At 41.2% G+C, this 12,985-nt stretch overlaps 1 non-coding gene across 1 annotated transcript; it reads right to left on the bottom strand.

The window, feature by feature from the left end:
- Positions 1 to 475: 475 nt before the first annotated feature.
- On the bottom strand, positions 476 to 583 carry LOC112768541 (small nucleolar RNA R71). Its single transcript, XR_003185955.1, has one exon. It is a non-coding gene; the product is annotated as a small nucleolar RNA R71 (small nucleolar RNA).
- Positions 584 to 12,985: the final 12,402 nt, after the last annotated feature.

Genomic DNA, 12,985 nt, shown 5'->3' with positions numbered 1-12,985 from the left:
TCTGAAAAGGAAACTAAGAGAAGCTAAATTACAACAATTCAGCAAGCACCTTTCAGAAATTTTCAAACAGGAAGAGGAGATGGCAGCCGAAAATAATAATAATGCAAGGAGGATGCTTGGTGACTTTACTGCACCTAATTCCAATTTACATGGAAGAAGCATCTCCATCCCTACCATTGGAGCAAACAATTTTGAGCTTAAACCTCAATTAGTTTCTCTGATGCAGCAGAACTGCAAGTTTCATGGACTTCCATCTGAAGATCCTTTTCAGTTCTTAACTGAATTTTTGTAGATCTGTGATACTGTTAAGACTAATGGAGTAGATCCTGAAGTCTACAGGCTTATGCTTTTTTCTTTTGCTGTAAGAGATAGAGCTAGAGTATGGTTGGACTCTCAACCTAAGGATAGCCTGAACTCTTGGGATAATATGGTCAAGGCTTTCTTAGCCAAGTTCTTTCCTCCTCAAAAGCTAAGTAAGCTTAGAGTGGATGTTCAAACCTTCAGACAGAAAGAAGGTGAATCCCTCTATGAAGCTTGGGAGAGATACAAAGGACTGACCAAAAAGTGTCCTTCTGACATGCTTTTAGAATGGACCATCCTGGATATATTCTATGATGGTCTGTCTGAGTTATCTAAGATGTCATTGGATACTTCTGTAGGTGGATCCATTTACCTAAAGAAAACGCCTGCAGAAGCTCAAGAACTCATTGACATGGTTGCTAATAACCAGCTCATGTACACTTCTGGGAGGAATCCTGTGAGTAATGGGACGCCTATGAAGAAGGGAGTTCTTGAAATTGATACTCTGAATGCCATATTGGCTCAGAACAAAATATTGACTCAGCAAGTCAATATGATTTCTCAGAGTCTGAATGGAATGCAAGCTGCATCCAACAGTACTCAAGAGGCATCTTCTAAAGAAGAAGCTTATGATCCTGAGAACCCTGCAATAGCAGAGGTAAATTACTTGGGTGAACCTTATGGAAACACCTATAACCCCTCATGGAGAAATCACCCAAATCTCTCATGGAAGGATCATAAAAAGCCTCAACAAGGCTTTAATAATGGTGGAAGAAATAGGTTTAACAATAGTAAACCTTTTCCATCATCCACTCAGCAACAGACAAAGAATTCTGAACAAAATACCTCTAATTTAGCAAACTTAGTCTCTGATCTGTCCAAGGCCACTGTAAGTTTCATGAATGAAACAAGATCTTCCATTAGAAATTGGGAAGCACAAGTGGGCCAGCTGAGTAAAAGGATCATTGAAATCCCTCCTAGTACTCTCCCAAGCAATACAGAAGAAAATCCAAAAGGAGAGTGCAAGGCCATTGAATTGATCACCATGGCCGAACCTGTAAAGGAAGGAGAGGACGTGAATCCCAAGGAGGAAGACCTCCTGGGATGTCCAGTGATCAATAAGGAGCTTCCCTCTGAGGTACCAAAGGAATCTGAGGCTCAACTAGAGACCATAGAGATTCCATTAAACCTCCTTATGCCATTCATGAGCTCTAATGAGTATTCCTCTTCTGAAGAGAATGAAGATGTTACTGAGGAGCAAGTCACCAAGTACCTTGGTGCAATCATGAAGCTGAATGCCAAATTATTTGGTATTGAGACTTGGGAGGATGAACCTCCGTTGTTCACCAATGAATTAAGTGATCTGGATCAACTGACATTACCTCAGAAGAAACAGGATCCGGGAAAGCTCTTAATACCTTGTACCATAGGCACCATGATCTTTGAAAAAGCTCTGTGTGACCTTGGTTCAGGGATAAACCTCATGGCCCTCTCTGTAATAGAGAAACTGGGAATCTATGGGGTGCAAGCTGCTAAAATCTCATTAGAGATGGCTGAGAATTCAAGAAAATAGGCTTATGGACAAGTAGAGGACGTGCTAGTAAAGGTTGAAGGCCTTTACATCCCTGCTGATTTCATAGTCCTAGATACTGGGAGGGATGAGGATGAATCCATCATCTTTGGAAGACCCTTCCTAGCCACAGCAAGAGCTGTGATTGATGTTGACAGAGGTGAACTAGTCCTTCAATTGAATGAGGACTCCCTTGTGTTTAAAACTCGAGGTCATCCTTCTGTAAACATGGAGAGGAAGCATAAAAAGCTTCTCTCAAAACAGAGTTAACCAGAGCCCCCACAGTCAAACTCTAAGTTTGGTGTTGGGAGGCCACAACCAAACTCTAAGTTTGGTGTTGGGAAGTCTCAACAATGCTTTGAACATCTGTGAGGCTCCATGAGAGCCCACTGTCAAGCTATTGACATTAAAGAAGCGCTTGTTGGGAGGCAACCCAATTTTTATTTATCTAATTTTATTTTTCTTGTTCTTTCATGTTTTATTAGGTTCATGATCATGTGGAGTCACAAAATAAATATAAAAATTGAAAACGGAATCAAAAACAGCAGAAGAAAAATCACACCCTGGAGGAGGATCTCACTGGCGTTTAAACGCCAGTAAGAAGCATCTGGCTGGCGTTCAACGCCAGAACAGAGCATGGTTCTGGCGCTGAACACCCAAAATGGGCAGCATCTGGGCGTTTGAACGCCAGAATTGCATCCTTGAGAAGAGCTGGCGCTGAACGCCCAGAACAAGCATGGTTCTGGCGTTCAACGCCAGAAATGGGCAACAAATGGGCGTTCAACGCCCAGAACAAGCACCAATCTGGCGCTGAACGCCAAGAGTTGTGTGCAAGGGCATATTGTATGCCTAATTTGGTGCAAGGTTGTAAATCCTTGAACACCTCAGGATCTGTGGACCCCACTGGATCATCTCAGGATCTGTGGACCCCACAGGCTCCTCACCTACCTCCACTCACTTCTTCTCACCCCTCTTTCACACAATCCCATAAACACTCTTCCCCAAAACTCTTTACCAATCACCTCAATCTCTCTTCCCTATCACCACTTCACCACTCACATCTATCCACTCTTCCTCATAAACCCCACCTACCTTCAAAATTCAAAATCAATTTCCCACCCAAAACCCACCCTTATGGCCGAACCTTACCCCCCTCCCTTCCCTATATATAGCCCTCCATTCTTCCTCATTTTCACACAACACAACCCTCTCTTCCCCTTCTTGGCCGAATACACCTCTCCCTCCTCTCCTCCATATTTTCTTCTTCTTCTTCATCTATTCTTTCTTCTCTTGCTCGAGGGCGAGCAATATTCTAAGTTTGGTGTGGTAAAAGCATAAGCTTTTTGTTTTTCCATTACCATTGATGGCACCTAAGACCGGAGAATCCTCTAGAAAAGGGAAAGGGAAGACAAAAGCTTCCACCTCCGAGTCATGGGAGATAGAAAGATTCATCTCCAAAGCCCATCAAGACCACTTTTATGATGTTGTAGCCAAGAAGAAGGTGATCCCCGAGGTCCCTTTCAAGCTCAAGAGAAATGAGTATCCGGAAATCCGACATGAGATCCATAGAAAAGGTTGGGAAATTCTAACAAACCCCATCCAACAAGTCGGCATTCTAATGGTTCAAGAGTTCTATGCCAATGCATGGATCACTAGGAACCATGATCAAAGTAAGAACCCGAATCCAAAGAATTATATTACAATGGTTCGGGGGAAATACTTAAATTTTAGTCCGAAAAATGTGAGGTTGGCGTTTAACTTGCCTATGATGCAAGGAGATGCACGCCCCTACACTAGAAGGGTCAACTTTAATCAAAGGTTGGACCAAGTCCTCATGGACATATGTGTGGAAGGAGCTCAATGGAAGATTGACTCCAAAGGCAAGCCGGTTCAATTAAGAAGAGTGGACCTCAAGCCTGTGGCTAGAGGATGGTTGGAGTTCATCCAATGCTCCATCATCCCCACTAGCAACCGATCTGAAGTTACTGTGGATCGGGCCATCATGATTCATAGCATCATGATTGGAGAGGAAGTAGAAGTTCATGAAGTCATCTCCCTTGAACTCTACAAAATAGCCGAAAAGTCCTCTCCCATAGCAAGGCTAGCTTTTCCTCATCTTATTTGCCATCTATGTTACTCAGCTGGAGCTTTCGTAGAAGGAGACATTCCCATTGAGGAAGAAAATCCCATCACTAAGAAAAGGATGGAGCAAGCAAGAGAGCCCATTCATGGATCTCAAGAGACGCATGAAGCTCATCACCATGAGATACCGGAGATGCCTCAAATGCATCTTCCTCCACAAAACTATTGGGCACAAATCAACACCTCCCTAGGAGAATTAAGTTCCAACATGGGACAATTAAGGGTGGAACATCAAGAGCACTCCATCATCCTTTATGAAATTAGAGAAGACCAAAAAGCAATGAGGGAGGAGCAACAAAGACAAGGAAGAGACATAGAAGAGCTCAAGGACATCATTGGTTCCTCAAGAAGGAAACGCCACCATCACTAAGGTGGACTCATTCCTTGTTCTTATTTTCTGTTTTTCGTTTTCTTAATGTTAAGTGCTTATCCATGTTTGTGTCTTATTACATGATCATTAGTAGTTAGTAACTATGTCTTAAAGTTATGAATGTCCTATGAATCCATCACCTCTCTTAAATAAAAAGTGTTTTAATTCAAAAGAACAAGAAGTACATGAGTTTCGAATTTATCCTTGAACTAAGTTTAATTATATTGATGTGGTGACAATGCTTCTTGTTTTCTGAATGAATGCTTGAACAGTACATATGTCTTTTGAAGTTGTTGTTTATGAATGTTAAATATGTTGGCTCTTGAAAGAATGATGACAAGGAGACATGTTATTTGATAATCTGAAAAATCATAAAAATGATTCTTGAAGCAAGAAAAAGCAGCAAAGAACAAAGCTTGCAAAAAAAAAAATAGAGAGAAAAAAAAAAGAAAGAAAAAGAAAAAGCAAGCAGAAAAAGCCAAAAGCTCTTAAAACCAAGAGGCAAGAGCAAAAAGCCAGTAACCCTTAAAACCAAAAGGCAAGGGTAAATAAAAAGGATCCCAAGGCTTTGAGCATCAGTGGATAGGAGGGCCTAAAGGAATAAAATCCTGGCCTAAGCGGCTAAACCAAGCTGTCCCTAACCATGTGCTTGTGGCGTGTAGGTGTCAAGTGAAAACTTGAGACTGAGTGGTTAAAGTCAAGGTCCAAAGCAAAAGAAGAGTGTGCTTAAGAACCCTGGACACCTCTAATTGGGGACTTTAGCAAAGCTGAGTCACAATCTGAAAAGGTTCACCCAGTTATGTGTCTGTGGCATTTATGTATCCGGTGGTAATATTGGAAAACAAAGTGCTTAGGGCCACGGCCAAGACTCATAAAATAGCTGTGTTCAAGAATCATCATACTGAACTAGGAGAATCAATAACACTATCTGAACTCTGAGTTCCTATAGATGCCAATCATTCTGAACCTCAATGGATAAAGTGAGATGCCAAAACAATTCAAGAGGCAAAAAGCTACAAGTCCCGCTCATCTGATTGGAGCTATGTTTCATTGATAGTTTGGAATTTATAGTATATTCTCTTCTTTTTATCCTATTTGATTTTCAGTTGCTTGGGGACAAGCAACAATTTAAGTTTGGTGTTGTGATGAGAGGATAATTTATACGCTTTTTGGCATTCTTTTTAGTATGTTTTTAGTTGAATCTAGTTACTTTTAGGGATGTTTTCATTAGTTTTTATGCTAAATTCACATTTATGGACTTTACTATGAGTTTGTGTGTTTTTCTGTGATTTCAGGTATTTTCTGGCTGAAATTGAGGGATTTGAGCAAAAATCAGATTCAGAGGTAGAAGAAGGACTGCTGATGCTATTAGATTCTGACCTCCCTGAACTCAAAGTAGATTTTCTGGAGCTACAGAACTCAAAATGGCGCGCTTCCAATTGCGTTAGAAAGTAGACATCCAGGGCTTTTCAGCAATATATAATAGTCCATACTTCGACCGAGTTTAGATGACGCAAATGGGCGTTGAACGCCAGTTCTATGCTGCTGTCTAGAGTTAAACGCCAGAAACACGTCACAAACCAGAGTTGAACGCCAGAAATACGTTACAACCTGGCGTTCAACTCCAGAAAGAGCCTCTACACGTGTAACATTCAAGCTCAGCCCAAGCACATACTAAGTGGGCCCCGGAAGTGGATTTATGCATCAATTACTTACTTCTGTAAACCCTAGTAATTAGTTTAGTATAAATAGGACTTTTTACTATTGTATTGGAGATCCTCGGATCATCTTTCGATTATCTTTTGATCTATTGATCACGTTTGGGGGCTGGCCATTCGGCCATGCCTGAACCTTTCACTTATATATTTTTAACGGTAGAGTTTCTACACTCCATAGATTAAGGTGTGGAGCTCTGCTGTTCCTCAAAGATTAATGCAAAGTACTACTGTTTTTCTATTCAACTCAACTTATTCCGCTTCTAAGATATTCATTCGCACTTTAACATGAATGTGATGAACGTGACAATCATCATCATTCCCTATGAACGCGTTCCTGACAACCACTTCCGTTCTACCTTAGATTGAATGAGTATCTTTTGGATCTCTTAATCAGAATCTTCGTGGTATAAGCTAGATTGATGGCGGCATTCATGAGAGTCCGAAAAGTCTAAAACTTGTCTGTGGTATTCCGAGTAGGACTCTGGGATTGAATGACTGTGACGAACTTCAAACTCGCGAGTGCTGGGCGTAGTGACAGACGCAAAAGGAGGGTGAATCCTATTCCAGTATGATCGAGAACCTCAGATGATTAGCCGTGCTTTGACAGAGCAATTGGACCATTTTCACAAGAGGATGGGATGCAGCCATTGACAAGGGTGATGCCTCCAGACGATTAGCCATGCAGTGACAGCGCATCGGACCATTTTCTAGAGAGGATACAAAGTAGCCATTGACAACGGTGATGTCCTTACATAAAGCCAGCTATGGAAAGGAGTAGGATTGATTGGATGAAGACAGCAGGAAAGCTGAGGTTCAGAGGAACGAAAGCATCTCTATGCGCTTATCTGAAATTCTCACTAATGATTTACATAAGTATTTCTATCCTTATTTTATTATTTATTTTCGAAAACTCCATAACTATTTTATATCCGCTTGACTGAGATCTACAAGGTGACCATAGCTTGCTTCATACCAACAATCTCCGTGGGATCGACCCTTACTCACGTAAGGTTTATTACTTGGATGACCCAGTGCACTTGCTGGTTAATTGTATCGAAGTTGTGAATGAAAAACAATTATTTAAGACGTGCGTACAGAGTTTTTGACGCCGTTGCCTAAGATCACAATTTCGTGCACCAATTATCCTAGGAAGACCATTTCTAGCTACTGCTGGAGCCATCATTGATGCGCAAAAAGGGGAACTAGTCTTGAGGTTGCATGAAGAGAAAATGGTCTTCAACGTCTTTAAAGCAATGAGTTACCCCAAGGAGTCCATAGGAGAATGCATGCTGGTAGACACCATGGAACAGATAGTTCAAGAAGTCTTGGAAGAAGAACAATGTGGAGGAACCATTGAGTTGGAACAAGCACCAGATAGAGAACCACCACAAACAACCATGAGAAACTCAATCATGCCAACCACTACAGACAACAAAGATGCAGAGTCACCAAAACTAGAGCTGAAAACCTTACCACCCAGCTTGAAATATGCATATCTGGGTGCTAACAACACTCACCCAGTGATCATAAATTCAAGTCTGAGTAAGGAACAAGAAGAGGAGCTTATCCAAGTGTTGAGACAACACAAGGATGCCATAGGCTGGACACTTGCAGATTTAAAAGGGATCAGTCATTCAATGTATATGCATAAAATCTTACTTGAAGAAGATGCCAAACCATCAAGACAACAACAAAGGATGCTGAACCCAACTATGAATGAAGTGGTTCAGAAAGAAGTGTTGAAATTGTGGCAAGCAGGGGTGATCTATCCCATCTCAGACAGCCCTTGGGTATGCCCGGTGCAAGTAGTCCCTAAGAAGGGAGGGATCACTGTTGTGACAAATGAGAAGAATGAATTGATACCCACAAGGATAGTGACCGGATGGCGTATGTACATTGACTATTGGAAACTTAATGAAGCCACCCGGAAGGACCGCTTTCTCCTACCTTTTATGGACCAGATGCTTGAAAGATTGGCAGGACATGAGTATTATTGCTTCCTGGATAGGTATTCGGGCTACAATCAAATTGTTGTAGACCCCAAGGATCAGTAAAAAACTTCATTTACTTGTCCATATGGTGTCTTTGCTTATAGGAGAATGCCCTTTGGATTGTGCAATGCACCTACAACATTCCAAAGGTGCATGCTCTCCATTTTTTCAGACATGATTGAAAAGTTCATAGAAGTATTCATGGACGACTTCTCTGTATTTGGAAACTCATATTTTGATTGCCTATACCATCTTGCTCTTGTGCTAAAAAGGTGTCAAGAAACCAACCTGGTTTTAAACTGGGAGAAGTGCCATTTTATGGTAAAGGAAGGGGTGGTTCTTGGTCACAAGATTTCAAAAGATGGCATAGAAGTGGACAAGGAAAAAGTGGAAGTAATTGAAAAATTACCTCCCCATGCAATGTCAAAGCAATCAGAAGCTTTTTGGGACACGCTGGGTTCTATAGGAGGTTTATCAAAGATTTTTCAAAGATTACAAAACCCCTTAGCAACCTACTTGTCTCAAATACTCCCTTTGTTTTTGATAGCGAGTGCATGGTAGCCTTTGATGAACTTAAAAGGAAACTCTCCTCTGACCTATTATAGCACCACCAAGCTAGGATCTTCCCTTTGAACTAATGTGTGATGCATCTGATTTTGCTGTTGATGCTGTTCTAGGACAGAGGAAAGACAAGCTAGTACATGTTATTTACTATGCTAGCAAGGTCCTTAATGAGAATCAAAGGAACTATACCACCACGGAGAAAGAACTTTTAGCCAGAGTTTTTGCTTTTGATAAGTTTAGATCATATCTTATTGGCTCAAAAGTAATTGTGTTCACTGATCATACAACACTCAAATACTTGCTTACCAAACAAGAATCTAAGCCCAGACTAATAAGGTAGATTCTGCTGCTCCAAGAATTTGATATTGAGATTAAAGATAGGAGCGGAGTAGAGAACAAGGTAGCTGACCACCTCTCAAGGATCCCACAACAAGAAGAAATGCAGCAAGTAGCAGTAAATGAAAGCTTTCCTGATGAATAATTGATGATGATTCAAGTAGCCCCTTGGTTTGCAGACATAGCTAACTTCAAAGCTATTGGGGAGCTACCAACTAACATCAATAAGCACATGAGGAGGAAGCTAATTAAGGATGCCAAACACTACATCTGGGATGACCCCTATTTGTTCAAAAAGTGTGCTGATGGAATCCTAAGAAGGTGTATATCCCATGAAGAAGGGCAGGAAGTGTTATGGCAGTGCCATGGATCTGCATATGGAGGTCACTTCAGTGGAGAAAGAACAGCAGCAAAAGTGCTTCAATCCGTATTTTACTAGCCAACAATGTTTAAGGATGCCAAGGAAATGGTGTCAAGGTGTGATGAATACCAAAGAGCTAGTAATCTAACCAAGAGAAATGAAATGCCATAGCAATTCATACTAGAGCTGGAGCTATTTGATGTATGGGGAATTGACTTCATGGGACCCTTCCCAACCTCCTACCCAAATAACTACATATTGGTGGTTGTTGACTATGTCTCAAAGTGGGTAGAAGCCATAGCCACTGCAACAAATGACAACAAAGTTGTGATAATCTTCTTGAGAAGGAACATCTTCAGCAGATTTGGAGTTCCCAGAGCTCTCATTAGTGATGGAGGGACACACTTCTGCAACAAACAACTCGAGACACTCCTCATCAGATATAGAGTAAAGCACAAAGTGGCAACTCCATACCACCCACAGACCAACGGGCAAGCTGAAATCTCCAACAGAGAGCTAAAAAGAATCCATGAAAAAACTGTTGGAAGCTCAAGAAAGGATTGGTCTAAGATGCTGGATGATGCACTATGGGCCTACAGAATAGCCTATAAGACTCCCATTAGGATGTCTCCATACCAATTGGTATATGGAAAGGCTTGTCACTTACCAGTTGAACTTGAGCATAGAGCATTTTGGGCTCTAAAAATGTTAAACTATGATGAGCAAGCTGCTGGAGAAAAGAGATTAATGCAATTCAATGAGCTGGAGGAGTTTAGAAATTAAGCATATGAGAATGCAAATTTCTACAAAGAAATCACAAAAAGATGGCATGACCAAAAGATAACAAGAAAGGAGTTCACTGAAGGACAGAAGGTGTTACTCTACAACTCAAGACTCAAGTTCTTCCCTTGAAAACTTAAGTCTCGATGGTCAGAACCTTTCACCATACTCAAGGTGTTTCCCTATGGACATGTAGAGCTCATGGAGGACAAGACTCAAATAACTTTTTCTGTCAATGGCCATAGACTCAAACACTACTTGGGAGGTTCCTTAGAGGAGCAGAGAGTGAGCTACAAGCTCAGCTAAAGATGAAAGAATGTCAAGCTAATGACAATAAAGAAGCGCTAGTTGGGAGGCACCCCAACACTTTATCCTTTTTGATTTAATTGCCTTTCTTAGAAGTAGTTTAAAATCTATTGCTTTAGATAGTTTAATTTTCAGTCTCACATTTGTGTTACAGTATCAAATTAGTATTAGTTTACAATTGTAGGTTAGAAAGTTTGATATTAGCTTTGGTAACTAGATTTTCTTTACACTCTTTTATTTCTTTCTATTCTCGAATTGCAACTTGATGAAGGAATAACTAATGAGGAGTGAATGGGCTGAGCACTAGCTAAATTGCTAAGTTTGGTGTGGCCTCCCACCAACTTAATCTAGGCTTACAAACAATTAGTAGCTTGATTTTGAAGAGTAAGCCCAGAGATTAAGTTTGGTGTGGCCACCACCAAGGATCACCTAATAGCCCAAGTCACCCAATTTGAAAGCACTTAATGTTTGGGTAAGAACATGAATGTGGCTTAATGAGTTTAAAGGAATTGGAATCCAAAGAAAATGAAAAGATTGATATTATTCCATTCTTATGAACACATTAAATATACAATAATGGAACCAATTTATTAAGATTGCCAAAGGATTAAGTTTGGTGTCCCAAGGGACACCCATCAGTTGCAATTCAAATCACTCTTGATGAGAAGGAATGTGAAGGGGTTCTTTTGTCATTACTAATGGGTTTAGTTTCAATTTCAGGAGAGAAGATGGGGCCCACATGGTAAACAACTCACAAAGCAAGGAAGTCAAAGTGTACTTGCACTTTGGAACTCAACACATGCAGAAGACACTGTGAGAAAAGAGTTGGCGCCTCTTCCCACGCTAGGCGCCACTCCCCTAGTGAAAAAACATTTAACCCTTTTTATTTCCCACCCTTCGAACCACACTATTCACCCATTATAAAAGCCTCACCTCCCCATCTCCTTTCCCACTTCAACAATCCCCAATCACATACGAAGAGCATACACCCCTCACCTTCTTTTCTCTTTTCATCTTTTACCATCTCTTTCCCTACTTTCTTCTTTCTCTTGATTGGGACGATCAAGTCCTAAGTTTGGTGTTGGAGCAAAACCTTGTTTTGCTTACTCTTTCTTGCAACCCACTTTTTTTTCACAATCTCAAACACACTCTCTCAACCTAATGGCACCACCAAAAAGCTCAGCCTCAAAGAAAAGAAAAACCAAAGAACCAACCTCTGGATCCTCAAGCTCTTTCAATGACTACAAATTCCTCTCCGCATTTAACCAAAATCAATTCTATGGTTGGGTGAATGAGAGGGAGATCATTCCAGAAGTTGGGTTTCAACTAGGGAGGAATGAGCATCTTGAAATCAACATTGAGATCAACAATAGGGGTTGGTCACTCCTATGCAACCCACCAAGGAAGGTGGTAGAGAGCTTGGTGAGGGAATTCTATGCTAACGCAGTACCTCAACAGGACAACACTATGGCTACATTAGCTATGTAAGGGGGAAGTCCATTGACTACAGCCCCTCAAGCATAGAAAGAATGCTAATGGTGAAGAGGACAAGCTCCACTCGGAGCTATGAAGAAAGAATGAAGCAGCAAGACCCTAGGTTTGATGAGATCCTGAATGAAATTTGTGTGCTGAATGTGCGTTGGATAAATGATAAGGATGGAATATCCAACCAATTGAGGAGAAGAGATTTGAACCCTCAAGCTAGAGGGTGGTTAGAATTTGTGAGGAGGTCCCTAATCCCCACATCCAACACTTCAGAGGTGACCAAGGAGAGAGCTGTGCTCATCTACAGCATCATGAAAGGAGAGAATGTCAACGTGGGGAGATGATTGCCAACAACATCAACAAAGTGCTGAAAAGCACCAGTGACAACACAAGGTTGGCATTCCCCAGCATTATACAGAGGCTATGTAATGAGGCTGGAGTTGAAAAGATCATTCATGAGGTGCTTGTGAAGCAAGACAAATTCATAATTGCCAAAAAGATGGCCAAGGTGGTGGCTGTTCACCCACTCAACAGAGCCAGAGAATGAAGAGCTCAGGCTCATGGACCACAACAACAACAAGAAGAGGAAGAGGCAGAAGAGCAACCTCACTTCCTGGCACTTCAACCACCACCATACTACCAATATCAGCAATTTCCAGAGGGATTCAACTGGGAACAATTGCAAGGAGATGTACACCAAATGAAGGGAGATCTACATCACTTGAGGAAAGATGTCAATCAACTTAAGGAGACTCAGTAACAACAATGGAGCCAAGTCAACCAGAACATTCAACAACTCCAAGGGGGGTTTTGAGAACCTCAAGGAGCAGCAAGACCAAATTAACTGGGGAGAGATGCAAGGCAGCTTAGGAATGATTCTGGAACGACAATTACAACAAATGGAAAGTCTTGCTGAATTCAGACACCTTTATGAAGCAAGAACTGTAGCCAGAGGGGAATATGATTTCTATGCACAAACAAAGTTGAGCTACCTATACAATGTAGTAGCTAACATGAACCCCAATTACCCCACCTATATGCAGAAATTAGAGGAACTCAGCT

This window comes from Arachis hypogaea, chromosome 17, assembly GCF_003086295.3.
Source record: "Arachis hypogaea cultivar Tifrunner chromosome 17, arahy.Tifrunner.gnm2.J5K5, whole genome shotgun sequence".
In the NCBI taxonomy this organism is placed as follows: domain Eukaryota; kingdom Viridiplantae; phylum Streptophyta; class Magnoliopsida; order Fabales; family Fabaceae; genus Arachis; species Arachis hypogaea.
The sequence above is the reverse complement of the archived record's forward strand: the minus strand, read 5'-3'. Positions and strand labels throughout refer to the sequence as shown.